This window comes from Bufo gargarizans, chromosome 2 (assembly GCF_014858855.1).
Source record: "Bufo gargarizans isolate SCDJY-AF-19 chromosome 2, ASM1485885v1, whole genome shotgun sequence".
In the NCBI taxonomy this organism is placed as follows: domain Eukaryota; kingdom Metazoa; phylum Chordata; class Amphibia; order Anura; family Bufonidae; genus Bufo; species Bufo gargarizans.
Genome location: NC_058081.1, coordinates 726,888,352 through 726,907,648, shown reverse-complemented (window position 1 = coordinate 726,907,648; position 19,297 = coordinate 726,888,352). Strand labels below are relative to the sequence as shown.

The following is a 19,297-nucleotide window of genomic DNA, read 5'->3' as shown; positions in this document are numbered from 1 at the left end:
ATATACTACTGCGCCATACACTACTGTGCCATATACTACTGTGCCGTACACTACTGTGCCATATACTACTGTGCCGTACACTACTGTGCCATATACTACTGTGCCGTACACTACTGTGTCATATACTACTGTGCCATATACTACTGCGCCATATACTACTGTGCCGTACACTACTGTGTCATATACTACTGTGCCATATACTACTGCGCCATATACTACTGCGCCATACACTACTGTGCCATATACTACCGTGCCATATACTACCGCGCCATATACTACTGTGCCATATACTACTGCGCCATATACTACTGTGCCATATACTACTGTGCCATATACTACTGCGCCGTATACTACTGTGCCGTACACTACTGTGTCATATACTACTGTGCCATATACTACTGCGCCGTATACTACTGTGCCGTACACTACTGTGTCATATACTACTGTGCCATATACTACTGCGCCATATACTACTGCGCCATACACTACTGTGCCATATACTACCGTGCCATATACTACTGCGCCATACACTACTGTGCCATACACTACTGTGCCATATACTACTGCGCCATATACTACTGCGCCATAACACTACTGTGCCATATACTACTGTGCCATATACTACTGTGCCATATACTACTGCGCCATATACTACTGCGCCATACACTACTGCGTCATACACTACTGTGCCATATACTACTGTGCCATATACTACTGCACCATATACTACTGCGCCATGCACTACTGTGCCATATACTACTGTGCCATATACTACTGTGTCATATACAACTGTGCCGTACACTACCGTGCCATATACTACTGCGCCATATACTACTGTGCCATATACTACTGCACCATATACTACTGCGCCATATACTACTGTGCCATATACTACTGTGCCGTATACTACTGCGCCGTATACTACTGTGCCGTACACTACTGTGTCATATACTACTGTGCCATATACTACTGCGCCATATACTACTGTGCCGTACACTACTGTGTCATATACTACTGTGCCATATACTACTGCGCCATATACTACTGCGCCATACACTACTGTGCCATATACTACCGTGCCATATACTACTGCGCCATATACTACTGTGCCATATACTACTGCACCATATACTACTGTGCCATATACTACTGCGCCGTATACTACTGTGCCGTACACTACTGTGTCATATACTACTGTGCCATATACTACTGCGCCGTATACTACTGTGCCGTACACTACTGTGTCATATACTACTGTGCCATATACTACTGCGCCATATACTACTGCGCCATACACTACTGTGCCATATACTACCGTGCCATATACTACCGCGCCGTATACTACTGTGCCGTACACTACTGTGTCATATACTACTGTGCCATATACTACTGCGCCATATACTACTGCGCCATACACTACTGTGCCATATACTACTGCGCCATATACTACTGCGCCATATACTACTGCGCCATACACTACTGTGCCATATACTACTGTGCCATATACTACTGTGCCATATACTACTGCGCCATATACTACTGCGCCATACACTACTGTGCCATATACTACTGCGCCATATACTACTGCGCCATACACTACTGTGCCATATACTACTGCACCATATACCACTGCGCCATATACTACTGTGCCATATACTACTGTGCCATATACTACTGTGCCATATACTACTGCGCCATATACTACTGCGCCATACACTACTGCGCCATACACTACTGTGCCATATACTACTGTGCCATATACTACTGCGCCATATACTACTGCGCCATACACTACTGTGCCATATACTACTGCGCCATATACTACTGCGCCATACACTACTGTGCCATATACTATTGTGCCATATACTACTGCACCATATACTACTGTGCCGTACACTACTGTGTCATATACTACTGTGCCATATACTACCGTCCCGTACACTGCTGTGTCATATACTACTGTACCATACTCTACTGTTCTGTTAACTACTGTGTCATATACAGTGGGATGCGAAAGTTTGGACAACCTTGTTAATCGTCATGATTTTCCTGTATAAATCGTTGGTTGTTACGATAAAATATGTCAGTTAAATATATAATATCGGAGACGCACACAGTGGTATCTGAGAAGTGAAATTAAGTTTATTGGATTTACAGAAAGTGCTATAATTTTTTTATTTTTTTTTTATTTTAAATTGTCTTTATTGATTAATATATCAAAACATTACAAAAATAAAGAAGAGAATACAATTCCCCACCCAACCCCCCCCCCCTCCCCCCCTGCCTGTGGTGCGTCAAAATAGAACCCCTATAATAAAACAGTTTGACCTCAACTAATCAATCCTCCATCCACCCCATATCTTAATCCACTGGTCCTCAACTTCCCTCTGTTTGTACATCATTTTCTCATAGTTTTTTACCTTAACAATTAAGTTTATCCATGTATTTATATCTGGAGTGGATCGGGCAAACCAGGTCCGACTGACCAGCACTCTGGCCAACATCAATATCCTACTCAGGAAAATCTTTTGATACTTGTGATTATTTAATTTGGAAAGATCATTAAGCACAAATACTTGTGGTTCAAAAGGGATTCGAATTTTTAGTTTATAGATAATACAATTATTGATACTATTCCAGTAGTTTATAAGTTCTGGACAAGTCCATATCATATGGAGAAAGTCCGCTCCTGCAGTGTCACATTTGGGACAGTTGGACGTGTCTCTTAACCCGCATTTATTCATCCATAATGGAGTAATATATAATCTATGGCAAATATAAAATTGTACTAGAACATGGTTGAAGTTCTGGGATAGTGAGACTAAGTTCCCAAAAATATTCTCCCACCCTTCTATTTGTAAATTCGGACAATCCACCTCCCACGCTTTTTGTCCTGGTGACTGTGTATCACTAAACCGTGCCTTAAGTAGTAACTTATATATATTTGAGATTTTTATTCTAGAAGGTGTACCCCCTACCCAATCATTCAGAAAAGATGAATTATCTATATCCAACACCCGTTTATCATCCAAGCTGGATAGTACTGAACGCAATTGAAAATACCTAAACCATGAAAGGTTTCTTATATTATGTGTCATTTCTATAAATGGTTTAATTTCTCTATCTTTAACTACCTGTGAGATATATAACATTTTATTCTTCTGCCAAAATGTGTCGGCTGCAATATCATCCAGCCTTTGTAAATACAAATTATGCCAGAGGGGCGTAAATGTAAGTGAACCCTTAACCTTCAACCATGTCCTAATTGTAGCCCACACTTTAAGGAGTAGTTTTGTGGTCTCTCTGTAGCCTCGCTCATAACTCTTCAATAAACCAGATGACTTAGGGAGAAAAGACCTTTTCCAGACCCTTCACACCACCCACCATCCCCATTAACACACGTAGACCGTAATTGTTGGTGTAAAGGCCATAGCAGCCGGTTATTAAACAGCCAAAATACTCCACCATCATTTTTAAATTATACATTAATAAATATCAACCAATAAATACAAACATGTAAATACACTGTAATAATAACATTCACTTATTGGAAGGATCCTAGAAGGCAACCCTAGCAAGCTGCGATCTTCACTCCACACATCTCCATCCTTACCCTCGGCCGCACTCGCCGACCCAAGGGCACCAAATCCTCCAGAACCATATATTCCTCCACCCCTGCAGGCCTTCCAGCCCAACAGGAGCCCCCAGCTTTCAGCTTACCGAACCACATAGATGCACGTTCCAACGTGTCATGCACCTACTAAACATAGTATTGCCTTCCAGGACCCCCCTTTTAACCAGCCACAGACGCACATCAGGGACACCTCACCTATGGGCGTCCCGCCACACCCTGAATGCTGTCTCCAAACCATCCTGCAGCCCTAGAGCCCACAAATCAATGCCAATCTCATTCAAATGCACCCCGTCCGACCGAAGGAACTGAGGCGACGCCACCTCCAACTCCCTATGTCGGACCACAAAACCACCTTGCCTGCGCACAAAACGCCCCACCTCCTTATTCAACTTCGCCCTAGCCTTGTTGATCCGATCCACCGACCTCGCGAAACGCCACGAACTCCTGGCTACCACCTCCGACCATACTACCAACAAATCCGGGAATTCCGCCATCAGACGTAACAAATCCAGCTTGATGTCCCTGATCACATCCCTCGAGCGGCGAACGCCCAAATCGTTCCCGCCCACGTGCAAAACCACAATATCCGGGCACCTATCCAATGAGACAAAAGCATGAAATTCAGGCAACACGCGGCCCCACAACATACCCCGGACCCCAATCCACCGGACCTGCAACTCATTAGGCTGGAACCCCAACTGCCGACCACTTCTCCTCACATCCGCTCTCAACGCTCCCCAGTACACATAAGAATGGCCAAAAATCCACGCCAAACAAGACCGCGAACCTGCAAAACATGAAGGAAAGGATTACCCCACCTGAAGAAAACAAACAGAACAACCCCAGCTCACTCCCCCCACCCACCTTACAACAAATGAGGCCGAATATATGACCGAAAACACGCAGACTCCCACCGGCCAATCCGCATGATCGCATCCTCACCCAAACCCCATCTAGCAGCCTCCGTCGCCGCACCAATGCGAAAAGAATGAGACGCAAACTCACTCGCCACCAAACCCGCCGCCGTCAAACATTTACGAAAAACCGCCACAAACTGATAACGGGACAAGGCCGAGCCATCCTGATGCACCAGCAAACCCGCCCCTCCAAGCGGTCGACGGGCCACATACTCTTCCACACAGCGAACCGGGCACACCACTGATCCAGACAAAGGTCGCAACAAAATACACACCCTCTTACCCACCTGATCCGTCTTGGACCTGCGTAACACACACCGCAAACCCTCCGCACCAAAGCTCACATCCTCCCGTAATAAACCACCTCCACGCACCCGACTGACCGCTACCAGCTCTGAAACCCGGAATGCCCCAAAGAAAGCCAAGGAAAAAGCTGCACGAAATAAACACACCTCATACCCCGACACGCACACACACCCCACCTTATCCCACAACAACTGCAGAACCTGAAAAGACACCGGACGCCGGGAATCCGTCCTCACCACACTGCGACGATACCCTTTTAAGGCCTGCCTCACCAAAAAACTCCGAGACACATCCGCCAACCCCCGCATTCGTAACCAAAAAGCCACCGCCGCAACCCTCTTAGTAGCAACAGAAAAGGACAAACCATCGCTAAACGACTGACCTACGAAATAAACCAGCAAAGAATGGAAATCTCCAACCCCCTTACAGCCCCCCACCTGCTCAATCAAACACTCCCAGTGCGACCACACAGCAGAATAAGCCAACCACGTACCGCTACTCACGGACCGCCGAACCAGGTCTACCGAGACCCCAAGGCCACGCTCCAGAGCCACTGAGGACACAGCAGACCCGACACCTCTGCTCCCGGCACCAAACTGCGAAAACGATCCCACTGGAAACGAGAAAGAGCATCAGCAATAGAATTATCAACCCCAGGTACATGAACCGCCACAAAACATGCATTTAACTTTAAACCGTTCAAAACCAAGTGACGAAGCAACCGCACCACCGGGGGCGAATTCGCTGACTGACTATTCACCGCCTGCACCACCCCCAAATTGTCACAACAAAACCGCACCCTCTTATTTCGCAACAAATCCCCCCACAACTCAGTCGCCAAAACAATAGGGAACAACTCCAATAAGGCCAAATTCCCCAACAAACCAGCCACCCTCCATTCCACCGGCCACGCACCCGCGCTCCATTGACCCTGACAAAAAGCCCCGTAACCACAGGAACCAGACGCATCCGTAAACAACTCCAAATCCACATTACCAACGAGCGCCTCCATCCATACCGACCGACCGTTAAAGTCCCTCAAAAAACGCTCCCACACTTCCAGATCCGCACGCACCTCCGCAGACAACCGCACAAAATGAAACGGGGCCTTCACACCCGCTGTGGCCATAGCCAAACGTCTACAGAAAACCCTACCCATAGGCAAAATCCTACAGGAAAAATTCAACTTCCCCAAAACAGACTGCACCCGCCTAAGCTGCACCTTCTTCGCCATCCGCAACCAACCCACCTCACCACGCAAATCCTCCACCTTATCCAAAGGCAACCGACACTCCATGGCTACGCTATCGATCTCAATCCCCAAAAACCGCATTGTTGTAGACGGGCCCTCAGTCTTCTCCCGTGCCAAAGGCACCCCAAAACTAGCGGACACTCGCTCCATGGTGTGCAACAACACAGAACACACCCTGGACCCAGCCGGCCCTAAAAACAAAAAATCATCTAGGTAATGCAATACAGAACTCCAACCCGCCTCCTGCCGCACAACCCATTCCAGAAAGGTACTAAACGTCTCAAACAGTGAACACGAGATAGCACATCCCATAGGCAAACAACAGTCCACAAAAAACTGCCCCTCCCATTTAAAACCCAACAAACGAAAACTAGCCGGATGAATCGGCAACAAGCGAAAAGCAGCCTCAATGTCCGTCTTAGCTAACAACGCACCCCGCCCAAAAAGACGGACCCACTTCACCGCCTCATCAAAGGACGTGTACGAAACCGAGCATAACTCATCATCAATGCCGTCGTTGACCGAACACCCCGCCGGGTATGACAAATTATGAATTAACCGAAATTTGTTGGGCTCCTTCTTCGGGACCAACCCCAAAGGAGAAACCCGCAAATCCGGCAACGGACACTCGCCAAATGGGCCTACCACCCTCCCAGCTGCCACCTCCTTCGCAATCTTTTCCGAAACCACCTCCGGCCGCATCAATGCTGACGACAAATTACGCCCAGCTATACCCGCTCCAACCGCCGAACACGGAATCCTAAAACCGTCCCTAAACCCAGCCAGCAATAAAGCCGCCGCCGCCCTATTTGGATATCTCTCTAGAAACGGCTCCATCACGTCCACCCTCACCGGGGTCACCCCTCTTCTGTGCAACCTCAAAACCCCTTCCCCGTCCCCGCTTGAAACACCGCGTAAAGCTATGGGCACCTCCGCAGCCCGAGCACTCATGCTTGAAGCGACAATCGGACAGGTATTTACAGTGACCCTCGTTGAACTGCCAACAACAACCCTTCCGGACCCCCCCAGCTGACTCAGACGCCGAGGGACCCCCGGCCGCCCCACGAAAGGGCTGACTCACACCCTTTGGGGCCGTCATCAAACGCATCCACAGACCTATATCCTTATGGTCCCAACGAATACTAGGCCTGACCGCCTTCCTCTGGCGAAACTGCTCATCATACCTGAGCCACGCCACCCCACCATACGTCCGGTACGCCTCCCCAATGGCATCCATGTAGCAAAACAGAGCCGAACAGTGTTCCGGCGCCTTCTCGCCCACCACACTGGCTAGAATAGCAAACGCCTGCAGCCAATTTTGGAAAGTACGCGGGATCAACCTGTACCTCCGCTTCTCCTCCTCCTCCTTCTTACTCTCGTCCGGTTTCACCCTGTCCAATTGAAACTTATCCAACGGAAGCAGCGAGAAAATCTCCACATACTCATCCTTCCAAATTTTTTCCCTGACCTCTACCTTCAAATGGGCCCCCAACGGCCCTTCAAAGCACACATAGACTTCACCCTTGGCCGCGTCCGCTAACCTGACCTCATCCCCAGCACCCTGACCCCCACTACCTCCAGCGACTGCAACCGCCGCCGCACCCCCCCCCGACTGCTGGAGGGCCCCCCACAGCAGCCGCACCACACCGCTCCGCGCCCCCAACCGCAGGCGCAGCAGCCCAAACTGCGGCCGGGGACGACTCCGCCCCGGACTTCCATTGCGATAACAAAGTCCACATACCCGCCAATAAATCTTGCGCTAAACTGTCACCCCCCGCCTGACCCCCCCCACCCCTCCAACTGGGTCCGGACCCGACATCCTCTCACCTGGCCGTCCCTGGGACGTTCCCCCAGCAGCCGCCGACCGCACCGTTGCACCTCTCTGCGAAGACTCCATCGCCGACCCGGACGTAGCAGGACATGCGCCGACAGCATCGTCCCGCCGGTCCCCGACCTCCCAAGCCTCCTGGCTGAGTTCACCATCCTCCAGCGCTGGACCCTCGACGAAACCCCCACCAACATCCCATTGGCGAGGTTGCACCGTAGCATCATCCCTGTCGACAGACCCACCTCCTGGCGGCCGTGGACCATAGGCATCATCCGCTGCAGTCCCACCAAAAACCAGCTCCACAGAAGTCCCTCCATGAGCCGCATCTGACCTCCGCACATTCCTGCAGTCCACCAGCTCCACTGAGGGCGGAGCCAAGCCCGTTCCCCCAGCAAGCGCACTCCGCTGAACCTCTCTGCCCGGCACCTCACAGGCACCAGCAGGTGGCGACATCCCAGAACCACTACGCAGTTGCGCACCTGACCCCCGCCGCCGGCCAGCCGACCGAGACCGCAGGGCCGCCCTCCTACCTCCAGTCGAGTCTCCCGCCGCCACACCAACGCCCGCTGACCGAGCCGCCTCCAACTCCAGACTCTGCGCTGCCTCAGCAAACCTCCTACGCTCAGCCGCCGCCGCCCGATCCTCACCCAGGGTAAGTGAGACCGCACTGCCGATGCCACCGACACCGCCAGCCACTCGAGACCCAAGGCCCCGTCCTCCCGCCCGCGCCTCACCCCCCTCCACCGCATCGCGCCGCGCACTCCTGGCCGACCGCGCCGCCTCCCTACCTCGTCCCCTCTGCACTTCCGACGCACCAGCGCAACGCCGCGCCGAACTCCGACCGCTGCGCCGGCACACCGGACCATCAGCCGCGCCACCCGGGGCAAAGGAAGGGTTAACCGTGGGGCTCCCAAGCCGGCGCCTCGACCGGGGAGTCACCTCCGGACTCAAGCGCTCCGGAGGGACAGATCTCCTAGCCCTCACTCTGCCAGCCACCGCCACCGGAGGAACAACCGGGGCCCCCACCGCCGCTTGCAGACTACTCACGAGCCAGTCGGAGCCATGCTGCTCCGCCGCTGCACGCACCGCCGCCAACAAGTCCTCAAGCGCCGACATGCCTTAACACTACGCCTACAGCTACCAACACAACCGCAACTGCTCCCAACTTCTCCGGAACTATGATGGCCTCTGGTGCCGCCCCCTTCACCACCCTGCATATAAACGGCGCGCGAAAATGCAGCACCGCCCCCCCCTGTACGTTCCAAGCATCACTCCACCCACCTACTAGATTAACCCCATCCTGGTCTTCAGCTTCCCCCCTCAGTCAGTTTTCACTGCGCTACGTCTGCGCCCCGCTCCGTTGTCCCTATTCCAACAGTGTAAAAATATTATTGTGGACATTACTAGTTACCAACTTCCCCAGCAGTGCACTGTTCTCTGATTCATAGCACATCAATAACTGGGCTGCAATAAAGTACCCTTTAAAGTAAGGGAGATTTAAGCCCCCGCACTCCACTGATTTGTACAAATATTCCAGCTTTATTCGAACTCGCTTTCTTCCCCATATTAAATCATTAATTATTCTTTCCAAGAGTTTGAAATATTTGTCTTGTATCCAAATAGGTGTATTCCTGAGCACATAAAGAAATTGTGGTAATATCACCATTTTAACCAGTGAGACTCGGTCAGCTCTGGATAGGGGAAGTCTCAGCCAGATCCCTATTTTAGCTCTAGTCTTTACCATTATGGGGATCAAATTGAGTTGTACAAAATTTTCAACCCGAGGCGATATAGTCAAACCCAAATATTGAAAGGTGTCAACAATGTCTAACTGTGTCACAAGAACCTCTTTCTGTGGCAGTGGGTCTATTGGCAACAAACTGGTCTTGGCCCAGTTTATAAGAAGACCAGACACCTCACCAAATGCTTTAACCATTTGAATAATCCTAGGAAGAGTAGTATCCGTATGGTCTATAAAAAACAAAACATCATCCGCATATAGGGAGATACGGTCTTGTACTCCTAACGTACCAAATCCATTGACCTGATCATCCTGCCTGATGGCCATCGCAAGGGGTTCGATATAAATATCGAATAACAAGGGGGATAATGGGCAGCCCTGCCGCGTGCCTCTATTTAAATCAAAACTACTACTCAGGATTCCATTAAGACTCAATTTTGCCCTTGGAGATCTATACAGTAGCTTGAGAGTACACATAAATTTTTCCCCAAAGCCCATCCTTGCGAGAACGGAAACAGAAAGTGCTATAATTATTTAAACAAAATTAGGCAAATGCGTAAATTTGGGCACCACAAAAAAGAAATGAAATCAATATTTAGTAGATCCTCCCTTTGCAGAAATTACAGCCTCTAAACGCTTCCTGGAGGTTCCAATGATAGTCTGGATTCTGGTTGAAGGTATTTTGGACCTCTAAACAAAACATCTTTAGTTTTGACAAGGACGCAGCGCAGGGTTTATATAAAGACTGGAGACTAATCCCCTGCCGCCGGGTCACCGCCACCTGTGCATCGGACATCCAACACCTCCAAAGAAACCGGAGCTCGCTGCAGTCATACAGCCACCACTAGAGGGAGCTCAGGAGGTTACTATATACAGATATATACAGCCACCACTAGATGGAGATCAGGAGATTACAACATACAGATATATACAGCCACCACTAGAGGGAGCTCAGGAGATTACTGCAAACAGATATATACAGCCACCACTAGGAGGAGCTCAGGAGATTGCTACATACAGATATATACGGCCACCACTAGAGGGAGCTCAGGAGATTACTACATACAGATATATACAGCCACCACTAGAGGGAGCTCAGGAGATTACTATATACAGATATATACAGCTACCACTAGAGGGAGCTCAGGAGATTACTACATACAGATATATACAGCCACCACTATGGGGAGCTCAGGAGATTACTACATACAGATATATACAGCCACCACTAGGAGGAGCTCAGGAGATTGCTACATACAGATTCATACAGCCACCACTAGAGGGAGCTCAGGAGATTACTACATACACATATATACAGCCACCACTAGGAGGAGCTCAGGAGATTGCTACATACAGATATATACGGCCACCACTAGAGGGAGCTCAGGAGATTACTACATACAGATATATACAGCCACCACTAGAGGGAGCTCAGGAGATTACTATATACAGATATATACAGCTACCACTAGAGGGAGCTCAGGAGATTACTACATACAGATATATACAGCCACCACTAGGGGGAGCTCAGGAGATTACTACATACAGATATATACAGCCACCACTAGGAGGAGCTCAGGAGATTGCTACATACAGATATATACAGCCACCACTAGAGGGAGCTCAGGAGATTACTACATACACATATATACAGCCACCACTAGGAGGAGCTCAGGAGATTACTGCATACAGATATATACAGCCACCACTAGGAGGAGCTCAGGAGATTGCTACATACAGATATTTACAGCCACCACTAGAGGGAGCTCAGGAGATTACTACATACACATATATACAGCCACCACTAGGAGGAGCTCAGGAGATTGCTACATACAGATATATACAGCCACCACTAGAGGGAGCTCAGGAGATTACTATATACAGATATATACAGCTACCACTAGAGGGAGCTCAGGAGATTACTACATACAGATATATACAGCCACCACTAGGGGGAGCTCAGGAGATTACTACATACAGATATATACAACTACCACTAGAGGAAGCTCAGGAGATTACTTCACACAGATATATACAGCCACCACTAGAGGGAGCTCAGGAGATTACTACATACAGATATATACAGCCACCACTAGAGGGAGCTCAGAAGATAGCTACATACAGATATATGCAACAACCACTAGAGGGAACTCAGGAGATATCTGCCTAGAGATATATACAGCCACCACTAGAGGGAGCTCAGAAGATTAATACATACAGATATATACAGCCATCACTAGAGGGAGATGAGGGGGTTACCATATACAGATATATACAGCCACCACTAGAGCGAGCTCAGGAGATTACTACATACAGATATATACAGCCACCACTAGAGGGAGCTCAGGAGATTACTACATGCAAATATATACAGCCACCACTAAGGGGAGCTCAGGAGATTACTACATACAGATATACAGTATACAGCCACCACTAGAGGGAGCTCAGGAGAACTGAATACAGATGTATACAGCAACCACTAGAGGGAGCTCAGGAGATTACTACATCCAGATATATACATTTACCACTAGAGCGAGCTCAGGAGATTACTACATACACATATATACAGCCACCACTAGAGGGAGCTCAGGAGATTACTACATACAGATATATACAACTACCACTAGAGGGAGCTCAGGAGATTACTACATACAGATATATACAGCCACCACTAGAGGGAGCTGAGGGGGTTACTATATACAGATATATACAGCCACCACTAGAGCGAGCTCAGGAGATTACTACATACAGATATATACAGTCACCACTAGAGGGAGCTCAGGAGATTACTACATACAGATATATACAGCTTCCACTAGAGGGAGCTCAGGAGATTACTTCATACAGATATATACAACTACCACTAGAGGGAGCTCAGGAGATTACTACATACAGATATATACAGCTACCACTAGAGGGAGCTCAGGAGATTACTACATACAGATATATACAGCCACCACTAGGGGGAGCTCAGGAGATTACTACATACAGATATATACAACTACCACTAGAGGGAGCTCAGGAGATTACTACATACAGATATATACAGTCACCACTAGAGGGAGCTCAGGAGATTACTACATACAGATATATACAGCTTCCACTAGAGGGAGCTCAGGAGATTACTTCATACAGATATATACAACTACCACTAGAGGGAGCTCAGGAGATTACTACATACAGATATATACAGCTACCACTAGAGGGAGCTCAGGAGATTACTACATACAGATATATACAACTACCACTAGAGGGAGCTCAGGAGATTACTACATACAGATATATACAGCTACCACTAGAGGGAGCTCAAGAGATTACTACATACAGATATATACATCCACCACTAGAGGGAGCTCAGGAGATTACTACATACAGACATATACAGTCACCACTAGAGGGAGCTCAGGGTATTACTACATACAGATATATACATCCACCACTAGAGGGAGCTCAGGAGATTACTACATACAGACATATACAGTCACCACTAGAGGGAGCTCAGGGTATTACTACATACAGATATATACAGCTACCACTAGAGGGAGCTCAGTAGATTACTACATACAGATATATACAACTGCCACTAGAGGGAGCTCAGGAGATTACTACATACAGATATATACAGCCACCACTAGAGGGAGCTCAGGAGATTACTACATACAGATATATACAGCCACCACTAGAGGGAGCTCAGGAGATTACTACATACAGATATATACAGCCACCACTAGAGGGAGCTCAGGAGATTACTACATACAGATATATACAGCTACCACTAGAGGGAGCTCAGGAGATTACTACATACAGATAATACAGCCTACCACTAGAGGGAGCTCAGGAGATTACTACATACAGATATATACAAGCCACCACTAGAGGGAGCTCAGGAGATTACTACATACAGATATATACAGCCACCACTAGAGGGAGCTCAGGAGATTACTACATACAGATATATACAGCCACCACTAGAGGGAGCTCAGGAGATTACTACATACAGATATATACAGCCACCACTAGAGGGAGCTCAGGAGATTACTACATACAGATATATACAGCCACCACTAGAGGGAGCTCAGGAGATTACTACATACAGATATATACAGCTCACCACTAGAGGGAGCTCAGGAGATTACTACATACAGATATATACAGCCACCACTAGAGGGAGCTCAGGAGATTACTACATACAGATATATACAGCCACCACTAGAGGGAGCTCAGGAGATTACTACATACAGATATATACAGCCACCACTAGAGGGAGCTCAGGAGATTACTACATACAGATATATACAGCCACCACTAGAGGGAGCTCAGGAGATTACTACATACAGATATATACAGCCACCACTAGAGGGAGCTCAGGAGATTACTACATACAGATATATACAGCTCACCACTAGAGGGAGCTCAGGAGATTACTACATACAGATATATACAGCCACCATAGAGGGAGCTCAGGAGATTACTACATACAGATATATACAGCCACACTAGAGGGAGCTCAGGAGATTACTACATACAGATATATACAGCCACCACTAGAGGGAGCTCAGGAGATTACTACATACAGATATATACAGCCACCACTAGAGGGAGCTCAGGAGATTACTACATACAGATATATACAGCCACCACTAGAGGGAGCTCAGGAGATTACTACATACAGATATATACAGCCACCACTAGAGGGAGCTCAGGAGATTACTACATACAGATATATACAGCCACCACTAGAGGGAGCTCAGGAGATTACTACATACAGATATATACAGCCACCACTAGAGGGAGCTCAGGAGATTACTACATACAGATATATACAGCCACCACTAGAGGGAGCTCAGGAGATTACTACATACAGATATATACAGCCACCACTAGAGGGAGCTCAGGAGATTACTACATACAGATATATACAGCCACCACTAGAGGGAGCTCAGGAGATTACTACATACAGATATATACAGCCACCACTAGAGGGAGCTCAGGAGATTACTACATACAGATATATACAGCCACCACTAGAGGAGCTCAGGAGATTACTACATACAGATATATACAGCCACCACTAGAGGGAGCTCAGGAGATTACTACATACAGATATATACAGCCACCACTAGAGGGAGCTCAGGAGATTACTACATACAGATATATACAGCCACCACTAGATGGAGCTCAGGAGATTACTACATACAGATATATACAGCCACCACTAGAGGGAGCTCAGGAGATTACTACATACAGATATATACAGCCACCACTAGATGGAGCTCAGGAGATTACTACATACAGATATATACAGCCACCACTAGGGGGAGCTCAGAGGATTACTGCATACAGTTATATACAGCCACCACTAGAGGGAGCTCGGGAGATTACTACAGACAGATATATACAGCCACCACTAGAGGGAGCTGAGGAGATTACTACATACAGATATATACAGCCACCACTAGGGGGAGCTCAGGAGATTACTACATTCAGATATATACAGCCACCACTAGAGGGAGCTCAGGAGATTACTACAGACAGATATATACAGCCACCACTAGAAGGAGCTCAGGAGATTACTACATACAGATATATACAGCCACCACTAGAGGGAGCTCAGGAGATTACTACATACAGATATATACAGCCACCACTAGAGGGATCTCAGGAGATTACTAAATACAGATATATACAGCCACCACTAGAGGGAGCTCAGGAGATTACTGCATACAGATATATACAGCCACCACTAGGGGGAGCTCAGGAGATTACTACATACAGATATATACAGCCACTACTAGAAGGAGCTCAGGAGATTACTACATACAGATATATACAGCCACCACTAGAGGGAGCTCAGGAGATTACTACATACAGATATATACAGCCACTACTAGAAGGAGCTCAGGAGATTACTACATACAGATATATACAGCCACCACTAGAGGGAGCTCAGGAGATTACTACATACAGATATATACAGCCACCACTAGAGGGATCTCAGGAGATTACTAAATACAGATATATACAGACACCACTAGGGGAGCTCAGGAGATTACTGCATACAGATATATACAGCCACCACTAGGGGGAGCTCAGGAGATTACTACATACAGATATATACAGACACCACTAGGGGGAGCTCAGGAGATTACTACATGCAGATATATACAGCCACCACTAGAGGGAGCTCAGGAGATTACTACATACAGATATATACAGTGACCACTATGATCTTATTATATAGATCCCTATATAGATATTATACATCTACCACCGCACATGGATGAATACAGCTAGTATTGGAGCTTTATAAACCTTTGAGCTCCTCCTTCTGGCGGCTTTAGTGGACACATTTATTTGCTGTCCCCCATAGTTATTGAATGGTACGAATTTCATCTTCATTGGGATTGAGGAAGTTGTCCAGGATTAGAAATGTATGGCTGTTTTCTTCCAAAAACAGCGCCACCCCTATCCATGGATTGTGTCTGGTACTGCAGTTCGACTCTGTTGGATTCAATGGAACAGAAATGCAATACCACATACACCCTGATGACAAGGGTAGTCTACAGTATATATTGGAAGAAGGCAGCCATGTTTTTCTCATCCTAGAAAACCTCTTTAATATCAACGAGGCAGAGCTGGATTTGTTCTCTGTCAGAACCAAGCATTATATCAACTCCAAAAAGTACATGTAGCAGAGCTGACGCTGTCCTGTAATTCTTTGCATTGTGCGTGCGGGCTGATTGCAGCTGGCTTACCTGTAGTTCTACCTGAAATCAGAGAGTAGTAGACACATTCAGCTCTGCTACATCTGTGCAATCAGATTGGTGTCCGGGTATAGACTATTACTCGTGTTCTGCTTGTGGTGGGTTCATCTTCTGGCCTATACAAAGTTATGCAGTCCAAAAATGCATGACGCCAATTTGGGCCGGGTGACTTTTTGGAGAATCATTGCCAAAATCTAGAATATTCTCTTCTGCTGGACTCACCCGCCCTCGCTCTCTGTGCCTGCGTGACTGCCAGGCATTGAGGGGGGGCAGCAGGGGAGGGTGGAGAGGAAAACAGGGACATCTAGAAGCTTCTGAATCCCGTCACAGCTGTGCAGAGCCAGGCGGCAGTGTATATAGAGGCGTCCGCAGGCAGACACCAGGCTATATCTGAGGGCACTGGCACAGGTGAGCTGCACAAGGACAGACAGACGGACAGGGTGCATCTATGGTTACAGTAGAACAGACCTTGTCAGCTGCCACAATAAGTTCTGTGGTTTTACATAGGACTGCAAGCAAAGCTTATGGATTATGCAAAGTGTTAATTGAAAATTCAGCTCTGCTACATCTGTATGCATGGGATCACAGATGAGACATGATGGAGTGACTGCTTTATAACGTCTGCATTGTGTGTACATTGCTTGTGGGGTTGTAGAAGTTGCAACGCAATTAACCAGTAAACTGCCGCGTGTAGTTCTGCAGCTCCTGAAATGGTGTTTACTGCATAGACAGGTGACCGGATCATACATGGTGGGCAGAAACTTGGAGAAGTAGCAGGTAACGTCGATCCCATTTTCTGTGCACTTGGCTCTCATCTGTTGTTTTCTGCTATCAGCTCTTATAATGCTGCCTGCTGCAATTTTGCAAAATGCAGACTTTAGGGATACCGGCCCTTTAAATATTGTAGAATACAGCACCGCATCACACGTAAAGACTTAAAGGGAACCTGTCACCAGTTTTATGGTGTCCTAACTAAGAGCAACATAAATAAGTGACTGATTCTCTTAGCAAAATGCTGGGTCACTTTCTTTATTTGACCCAGTCAATCTGCCAACATCTTGTATTGAAAAGCTCCAGCTGATAATGATGAGTCATGAATATTCATGAGCTCCTGACTCTTTCCGCCCACCGGCTGCAGATTGACAGTTTTTTTTCCATATGAATCAGCAGCAGGTGGGCAGGGGAGTGGCTATAGCTCTGAATAAATATACGCTGGACTCAATGACATCACGCTGGACTCAAATCAGCTCATTAGCATGCGGCATGTGGCATCTTTGTGTGTATATTATGAGGTAACCATCTGTCACACCAGTAAGTGAATACATCTAAGGTACTTTTTAGTAGTTAATGATTGTATATAATTAGTTAGATTATAATAAAATATCCACATGACAGGTTCCCTTTAAGGCTAGGGCTACATGGCGACATGTATCGCAGAAATGTCGCGCAACATTTTTTATAATGATAGTCAATAGTGTCGCACTGCGACTGCAACACGAAAGTTGCAAAAAATCTATTTAAGTTGGATTTATGTCCGTCTGTCGCGTCACAGTCACTTCGTGTCACATGCGCAGTACGACACCATTAACTATCGACACACGGCACCTGTTGCAATGTAGTTTGACCCTTTTGGTGCCACTGTAGCAGAGGTGAGACAGTCGTCTGACACAACTCAGGGTGAGATACGAATGGGGTTGATTTAACGATGATGTGTCACATACTGTAAGATACATTTGGTGCATTTTTTAGATGTGTAGTCAGTTATGTCCATCTGTAAACCATGTATAATTCGGCCTCTTTCGTTCCAAAATTTTGGGTCACTTGTCCCACAAAGTTATACCCCTTCACTCTAAGTCACGCTCAATTTCAAGCCACATCTCTTTTTTCTAAATCACACCCCTTTCATAAATATAACTACTATACTACTCCTTCTATGTACAGTATAAGAATATAACTACTATAATACTCCTCCTATATACAAAAATATAACTACTATAATACTGCTTCTATGTACAGTATAAGAATATAACTACTATAGTACTGCTCCTATATACAAAAATATAACTACTATAGTACTGCTCCTATATACAAAAATATAACTACTATAATACATTCTCCTATGTACAAGAATATAACTACTATAATACTGCTCCTATGTACAAGAATATAACTACTATAATACTGCTCCTATGTACAAGAATATAACTACTATAATACTGCTCCTATGTACAAGAATATAACTACTATAATACATTCTCCTATGTACAAGAATATAACTACTATAATACTGCTCCTATGTACAAGAATATAACTACTATAATACTGCCTCCTATGTACAAGAATATAACTACTACAATACTGCTCCTATATACAAAAATATAACTACTATAATACTGCTCCTGTGTACAAGATTATAACTACTATAATACTGCTCCTATGTACAAGAATATAAATACTATAATACTGCTCCTATATACAAAAATATAACTACTATACTACTGCTCCTATGTACAAGAATATAACTACTATAATACTGCTCCTATGTACAAGAATATAAATACTACAATACTGCCTCCTATATACAAAAATATAACTACTATACTACTGCTCCTATGTACAAGATTATAACTACTATAATACTGCTCCTATGTACAAGAATATAAATACTATAATACTGCTCCTATGTACAAAAATATAACTACTATAATACTGCTCCTATGTACAATAATATAACTACTATAATACTGCTCCTATGTACAAGAATATAACTACTATAATACTGCTCCTTTGTACAAGAATATAACTACAATAATACTGCCTCCAATGTACAAGTATATAACTACTATAATACTGCT

The 19,297-nt window shown here is 46.3% G+C and overlaps 2 protein-coding genes across 2 annotated transcripts in view; one reads left to right on the top strand and one right to left on the bottom strand.

Moving 5' to 3' along the window:
- LOC122929155 (interferon-inducible GTPase 5-like) overlaps window positions 1-16,638 on the bottom strand; it is a 29,996-nt gene extending 13,358 nt beyond the window's left edge. Inside the window, exon 1 of the mRNA XM_044282660.1 lies at window positions 16,434-16,638. The gene's annotated coding sequence lies outside the window, so the exon portion shown is untranslated. The remainder of the gene's footprint in view (window positions 1-16,433) is intronic.
- Window positions 16,639-16,713: 75 nt separating this feature from the next.
- LOC122929154 (heat shock cognate 71 kDa protein-like) overlaps window positions 16,714-19,297 on the top strand; it is a 49,879-nt gene continuing 47,295 nt past the window's right edge. The window contains exon 1 of the mRNA XM_044282658.1: window positions 16,714-16,850. The gene's annotated coding sequence lies outside the window, so the exon portion shown is untranslated. The remainder of the gene's footprint in view (window positions 16,851-19,297) is intronic.